Source organism: Callithrix jacchus, chromosome X (genome assembly GCF_049354715.1).
Source record: "Callithrix jacchus isolate 240 chromosome X, calJac240_pri, whole genome shotgun sequence".
Classification (NCBI taxonomy): domain Eukaryota; kingdom Metazoa; phylum Chordata; class Mammalia; order Primates; family Cebidae; genus Callithrix; species Callithrix jacchus.
The window spans coordinates 26,844,618-26,853,161 of NC_133524.1; positions in this window are offsets into that span (position 1 = coordinate 26,844,618).

An 8,544-nucleotide genomic window follows, 5' to 3' on the forward strand; every position below is an offset into this window, starting at 1 on the left:
ATTGTTTAATGCTGGACATTAGCAGACACAATGGTGTATATAGCACTAAAATATCACGATTCATGCTTCATTATTCCAGAAAAATAAGTCAAAATTATTCTTGACTAAAATATGGTTAACAATGATTTCAAATGTAGCAGTTTTTTTTTTTTTTTTTTTTTTTTTTTGAGACGGAGTTTCGCTCTTGTTACCCAGGCTGGAGTGCAATGGCGCGATCTCGGCTCACCGCAACCTCCGCCTCCTGGGTTCAGGCAATCCTCCTGCCTCAGCCTCCCGAGTAGCTGGGATTACAGGCGTGCACCACCATGCCCAGCTAATTTTTGTATTTTTAGTAGAGACGGGGTTTCACCATGTTGACCAGGATGGTCTCGATCTCTTGACCTCGTGATCTACCCACCTCGGCCTCCCAAAGTGCTGGGATTGATTACAGGCTTGAGCCACCGCGCCCGGCCCAGTTTTAAGATTTATAGTGACACAGACTCAGATATCATAGAAATGTAAATTTTAAAATACATTTCTTTAGATAATTTACTTTGCTCATTAGCTATTATTTTAACCTGTGAGAAAAAATGGGATATTCCCACTAATAGTTAAATTTGTAAAAAGCTGTGCTTTCTCACTCATGAACTTTGCATTGAACCTGTGTGCCTAAATGCAGTTTTTGGAACTGATAAAGGCAGATAATTGCTGCACAATATGAAGAGCAATAAATATCAAGAAGGAGATAGTGGCAACTATGTACCCCCAAAAACTAGAGTTCGCCAATTTAAAAAATTACAGGAATGTTGAAAACCAACAAGATGTATGAGTACTTTTCAATTGTTGAAGTTGTTCTCCCAGTAGTTTTTCACACTGATCCATGCTCCAATAAGAACACCAAGTAACTTTGCATAAAGAAATCGCTTCCTTTTGAAGGTTCTCTACCACAGCAGTTTTGAATCAAGTGCTTGTCTTGACCTCTGTCTAGTCTATATTTCTGCTTTGACATTTTAGTCATCTCCAATTTCATATGAGCCTCTTTTGGGTTAATGTGATCTCTGCTGGGCAAATACACAGATTTCAAGGTTTCTCCTTTCTATTTTCAAAGGTCATATCTGAGACAAAAAGTTGTTATGGCATCAGAGGTGAACAATATCTGAGAGTTGTACCCCAGTGGCCTCCACTGAAAAGTCCTTTCCCATTTGGTCTCTAAATGTTGGTTTTCATAGAAGCTACAGCTTCTCTTGCACTGCAATACCTGCTTTGGATTTTCCAGATCTCTGCCACGATTTCTGGCTTAAAGGTTATCCTATCTCAATCCTTCATCATCTACTGTTGACTAGCCTTTATAGCACTTACATATTCACTTGGAGCATATGGAAACTTATTTGTAAATAAAGTGACAATCCTTGTCTGCATATCCTCTGTTACCAACTCTGATATTCCAAAGCAACCCAATCTTGACCTTAGAAATGAAACCGTGTTCAGTCCCAGAGTTCAATTTTGGAAATTAATCATAGGCCCTCACTGGTTTAGATTCCATCTTCAATCTAGCTGGGGTTTCTAATTTTCTCTCTCAAATGCCTGGCTTTGGAAATGAAGACCTGATTTTCACAACTCTTATTACTAAATATTGGCTTTTGAAAACTCTTTTAGACTTAAAAATGTGAACAATGACTCTTTCTCTTGCTTTCCAAATATAGCCTAGGACTCCCTGAGGAATAAAGCAATGGAGCACTCTGACAGCATTAAGAAAAATTCAAAGTAAAGCATATTAATAGTCTTTGAAATATTATTTTTCTACCGAAATCATGACTTGAATGAAGATATGTTTTATTAAACTCATAACTTTCCATTATGCTCTAAAAGAAAACATACAATGATAATTAGATAAGGTAATAAAGGAAATAAAAGCACCAATTTTATCCTTAAATTCTTAAGCTGTTTCTTTAGTTCGTTTTAAAGAGACAATATCACAATTACTAAATTTTAAAGTCAAAACTGCTACATTATTTAATTCTACTTTTATATTGGCAGTTAACTTATCCACTCTCCTGAGTTAGCCAAAGGAAATTGTGTTTCATTTCAGTTAGTGAAATGCCAGACTTCCTCAGCAGTTGGTTTGATTTTGCTTTAGCATTTGCTCATCTTGACTATACATCACTGTTTAGCCATCCTGTATGGTATACAGAGCATGGCAAATGATTTAATACTTGTGCCTCTGTTTTATCATTTGCAAACTATAAAATTAACCATGTGCTGATCCCTGTATTTTTATGAAGGCTACATGAGATTATGTAGGTATCAAGTTCATAGAACAGATGTTCAATATGTAAAAATTCTTTCCTCCATTTTTATTTTCCCATTCACCTATTTTCTAGGTTGCAAAGGGAACATTACAATTCAAATGCATTTTTTTTCTCATTTGCTCTAAGGATTTCTCTCTTATAAGCAAAATAATAAATCTCTTGTTTTGTTTTGTTTCTTGTCCTCATAAAACACACTGGTCTAGGTTTCAGATTTAATAGGTACTCACTCGTTTGCAAATAGCTTTTTTTTTTTGGAGACAGAGTCTCACTCTGTCACCCAGGATGGAGTACAGTGGTGTGATCTCGGCTCACTGAAACTTCTGCCTCCTGGATGCAAGTGATTCTCATGCTTCAGCCTCCTGAGCAGCTGGAACTATAGGTGTGTTCCACCATGCCTGGATAATTTCTATATTTTTAGTACAGACAGGGATTCATTACGTTGGGTAGGCTGGTCTTGAACTCCTGACCTCAGGTGATCCACCTACCTCAGCCTTTCAAAGTGCTGGGATTACAGGTGTGAGCCACCATGCCTAGCCATAAGTAACTTTCTTCTTTTTTAAAAAATTAAAGTTCTGGGGTTCATGTGTAGAACACACAGGTTTGCTACATAGGTAAACACCAAAGTAGCTTTCTTTAAAAACAATTTCAAACAAAAATGGCTTTACTCTTATCAACAATAGAGAGATTTCTTAGTTTTGGATGGCTTAAATACTTAAAAACAAAGTAGTTGAATATTTTACCTTAAAGAGATACTCTGTATTTGTTGAAAAAATTATGTAAGAAAATAACCATATCCAAAGTCACAGGGCCCATTTTTCCAAATATACAACATATTTAAACCAGTCATTTAAATATTGCATTCTGAGTTGGTAAGAAATGTTCTCACCTAACATTCATGGTTTTCCTAAAAATGATAAATGTGTAAAATCTTCAAAATATTGCATAAATTTGTAGGCAAATATACTATTGCCTACCACGTTAGAAAATTTCCTAGGAATAATTTCTGTTGGGCAACCCAGGATAGTAGAATCTAACCTAAAAGTGAAAATCACATGAAAAGCTGAAGCAAGCATGGAATCTCCGGATACCCACTTTACATCATAAATAGAAAAAACGAACCCAAATTCCCACATATCTATATAATCTTCCCAATTCACCTGAATTCCTTCCAATTTAATACTCTCCTCCAGTTTAACTATTTCTCTCATGAAGAATACTCTTAAATGACAACATCTAAATCAGAGAAATAACACATTATGGCGTTGTCTGCCATTAGCCTACTTTCTATGATGTTTGGACATGACTCCAGACCCATCTGTCTTAGAATTATTACACAGTAAGAGTGAAACTTGGCCAAGATATCTGTATATTGTAACAAGCACCTCTCACCCCCTATTGAGTCTGTTATGATTGGTCTAATAAAGGACCCTTAGACATGCTGCCTAGGAAGAAAGGGCTGATGTATAAAGCTAATAAACAGCTGGGGAGAATTTCAAAATGGAATGTGATTTTAAGGTAGGAGAAAGGAACTTTGCGGGCAAACCAATTTTGTATGTTTGGCCTATGCTGGCTTCTGATAGAGTCCCTTTTAGACTGTATGGCCATACCTTAAAGTAACTGAACTCTATGAGAATACATATAAAAGTTAAAAAAAGTATTATAAATCACGGCATATTCACAAGGCAGATTCAAAAAATATGCTTTAAATTTTTACCTACATGTGTCTCTGAGTGAAATAAATATTATCAATTGTGAATCTGAAGTTGTCAATCATCAAATATGATTGTTTTATATTAATTTTTACCAGTTAAGTGGGAAGACCATAAAAATGAAATATAATTTCCTGCTTTTTAATGCTCTTAGAAACTAGAGCACATTTGCCCTTAATGGGGTTAATTATACATACGTGTATATATAATATATATATATGTGAAGTAATTTGATAAGAACAGCTTATATCATTATATTTTGTTTTAGATAGTTTTAAAATAAAGAAATATTATATATAATACTTATGATTAAAATAGAACTTGGCACCTTAGTATGTTCAATTTAAATTAGACTTTGGTTATACATTATTTAATGCACAAATAGGTTTGAGGATACAAAGCCATATTTTAGAAACTTCTTACAGGCCTACTATTTAAAACATGCCGCAGGTAGCAGTAAGATTTACGTTACATTTTAAAATCTCCTTATTCTTACTTGTCAAACTATTTACAAAAATTAAAACTTGTATCACTGAGATAGGAAATATCTAAAGCCAAAATTGTAATTTTATAGACAATTTGTCTTTGTGTTCATATACTTATAATTGACTATAAAATGCATTCAAAACTGGCCTCCACAGGCAGAAAGTCATTACAAAGAAATCTGTTCAGTAAGTTTCCTAGTGTTCCTTAATTCAATTTCAGTTTGAACCTTTTCAAAACTAACCAACCAACATTGTTAATCAGTTGTTATATTTGGGTTTTATAGCTTTTAGGTTTTTTTAAGTATTTTCTGCAGTTTTCATAAAAATGAAAACTTTCCAATGATAAAAAGAAACTTAGTGTTCATACCCAAGGCTTTAGAACAGGGATAGGTAAATGTTTTCTGGAACAGGCCAGATAATAAATATTTTCAGTGGTGTGGACCACATACAGTCTCTGTCACAGCCATTCAACTCTGCCATTGTAGCTTGAAATAAGCCATAGACAGTACATAAACAAATGGACATGACTGTGTTTCATTAACACTTTATTTCCAAAAGAATAGCAAAGTTCCGATCTGATCTAAAACATAGGATGAAGGCATAAAAGAGTAAAATGGTTATATTATTCATATAGAAGATGAGCCCTAAGCCAGGTGTGTAAATTCCACATGAGACCCATTGATTGTGACATGATGACTAACCATTTCTGCACCTCTTAATTCACATGAATTCTGTGAAGGAAAAGATAAAATAAAAACTATTTTCCTTTAACTTCTGTTACTTTCTCATTCTTTGAGCACAGAGCCTATGCATAACCAAGATAGTTATGTGTTTGCTATTAGATAATTAAAAATACAAAATTATTAAAAATATCAACCACTTCTAAAAAAATAACTGTTGGTTCAAAATAATAAAAATGCCCTATAAATCCATGATACAAAGTTTATCAAAGGAAAAATATTATTATTGTAAATAAGGGTCAGGGATTGACAATGGTAGAGGATTCTTTTCATATTTTCAGTGGAGAGATTTAGGACAAATATTCCCTTAGAGTTAAATGCATGAAAGAATTGGCATAAAGTAGAACTACGTGTTTGAAAATATACCCTATAAATCCATGATACAAAGTTTATCAAAGGAAAAATAGTATTATTATTGTAAATAAGTGTCAGGGATTGACAATGGTAGAAGATTCTTTTCCTATTTTCAGTGGAGAGATTTAGGACAAATATTCCCTCAGAGTTAAATGCGTGAAAGAATTGGCATAAAGTCGAACTACGTGTTTGAAAATATTTATCTAAGTAAAAACAAATGCTATTATTGTGTTCCTGAAGAAGATGACAAAATACAATTTTTGGATTTGGTCAATTGCTTAAGTATAATGTACACATCCTCATGGTAGAAAAGATGTGACAGAGAATGTTACTTCTCCTTAATATCAATGTTCTCTTTTTTTGAGACAAACAATTTTCTCACCCCTTGGCAGTTATGTGTGGCCATGTGGATGTATTCTGGACAATGAAACATAAATGGAAGTACTATACATTACTTCAAAGATTGGTTTTCAAAACATCTGTAGAAATTTCCATGCTCCTTTTCTTAGTTTATTCACTAGTAACAAATAGGGGATACCGTAGAGGGCTCCAAAACTCAAGCATGATTGGGACATGAAAACATGTGATTAAAGAGAGTTCTGGCAAGAAGAGGTTTTAACAGGCAAGGTTGTAATATCTTAAGAGAAATAAATCAATAATATATGAATTTTCAAGCATATACCTTGCCTGCCTCGAATTTTGTATGAAATAAAAGTTGCATCTGTAATAGAGTATATACTATATGTGTGTATATGTATATATATATATATACATATATAATACAAAATCGTTAAAAATGTCATGTATGTGTATATGTATATGTGTATATACATGTTTATGTATATACACATATATATACACACACACACACACACACACACACACAAGACCATATTGTATATGTGTGTATAAATTTCCTAAAGGTCTGTTTAGAACAAGTTTCAAATTATAGCTCAGAAAACAGATACCAATTTTCTCTAATTATCTTTTTACATAGCGTTTAAATCTAAAAAATGTTCAATCTTACTCATACAAACTTTCTGAAAAGTAGATTAGTAAAAATTTAGTCTTTTGTTAATCTTTCCTCTAAGTGCCAATGTATATCAAAAAACAGAAAAGCATTTTTTTCTTTTAGTAATTGGTACAACAAATGCAGGCACAAATAGTCTGCCTTATTGTATTTCATAGAATAACGTGTACCCCTTGCATTCTGCAAAAAAAAAATTGAAAAAAATGAAATGAATATAAACAAAATGGATTAATTGATCAGTCTTAAAAGAGAAAAACAAACAATGCAGTTATATTTTGAAGTCTGATTTACAATTTGTGACAATCAGTTGTATCACTTTTGTATACATTATTACAATATAAAGAAAGAACTGAAAGAAGAAAAGGCATCAGCTATAAGTTAAATTATAGATAAATTGTAATGATATAGATTCCTACTTTATATTTTTAAACTCTAATAAAAGCATGCTTTTCTACTTAGTATATTTAAAAATCCTTTTCAATTGATCCTATCCAAATTAAGCTTAATAACGTACCATGATCAAGATAATTAATATTTTCATCACCTCACATAGTTTCTGATTTTGTAGTGGTTGTTGTTTTGTGGTGAGAATACGTCTGATCTACTCAGTTGTTTTTAAAATGGGTCATATGATCAGAAGCCCTCTCATACTAGTATTGCTGTAAAGCCTATACAATTATTACATTCAATTTCAATTACAATTATGAATATATCTGAACCTGTTAGCTTGCCTATAGTATTAATATGGACATTCAGGCTATACCTGCTTTCTATCCAGCCCCCTACTTGGTATGTTCTAGGCAATAAGTAAAAAGGGCCAGATAAGAACCTCAGGATACTTGCTTTCACACCATTGGCTATAGGCTGATGCAGGGTGCAGGTCTTCTTACTCTCAGACCAAAATATTGAACAATTGAGGTGGGACTGCATTTGCATGTGAGAATCAATAAGTATAGCTGTGGGCTTATAAAATTACATACTGACCTAGGAGTGGCCTAGCATAAGAGAGCTGAGGGGTACTAGGCTGTTCCACCAGTCCTACTTTCCATCTTTTCTAGTGGCTATCTATATTTATGAATACACTATATCTTCAGCTCCTTGTTATACCTAGTGTGTTATCTTGACAACTTAACCTTTTAATCAGTCATTAAGCTACATTAAGTCACCTCAAGAAACATAAATGAAATAATATATGTGAAACCATCATTCTCAGCAAACTGACACAAGAACAGAAAGCCAAACATCGTATATTCTCATTCATAGGTGGGTGTTGAATAATGAGAACACATGGACTCAGGGAGAGGAGCATCATACACTGGGGCAGTTGGGGAGGTTAGGGGAGAGACAGCGAGGGGCTGGGGAGGGATAACATGGGGAGAATTGCCAGATATAGTATGCATCTAAAGTAAAATAAAAATAAAATAAATAAATAAAATTGATCTTCAATCTAGCAAAAAAAAAAAAGAAAATTTATACAAACTATATCTAGCACATAACACATAGGTAAAAGCACATTTGTTGCATAGCTATTAAAAGTCACTCAGTAAATACAAATTTGCTTTATCTCTTTTTACTATAAATGGGATATTTTGCTAGGTGCTGTAAGGGATACTATATTGGTCATATAGGATGGTGTTCTATCGCAAAAGACACACAACCTAGTAGGGGAGAATCCAGCATGATTAACTGTGTCATGCATTCATGTGTCAACATGTATTTACCTCTAACTCATTGGCACTGGGCAACACATTGGAGATATAACAATAAATAAACCATGGTATATTTTTTTCAAGAAGTTCACCTTCTCTTGTAATTTTCCTGTTTTCCCAGCCATTAATCACCCTAATCAATTACTCTTTCTAAACTTCTGACGTATTTTGTTCAGACCTCATTATAATTTTTATTATAATTATGAATTCACAAATCAACCTTCCCCAT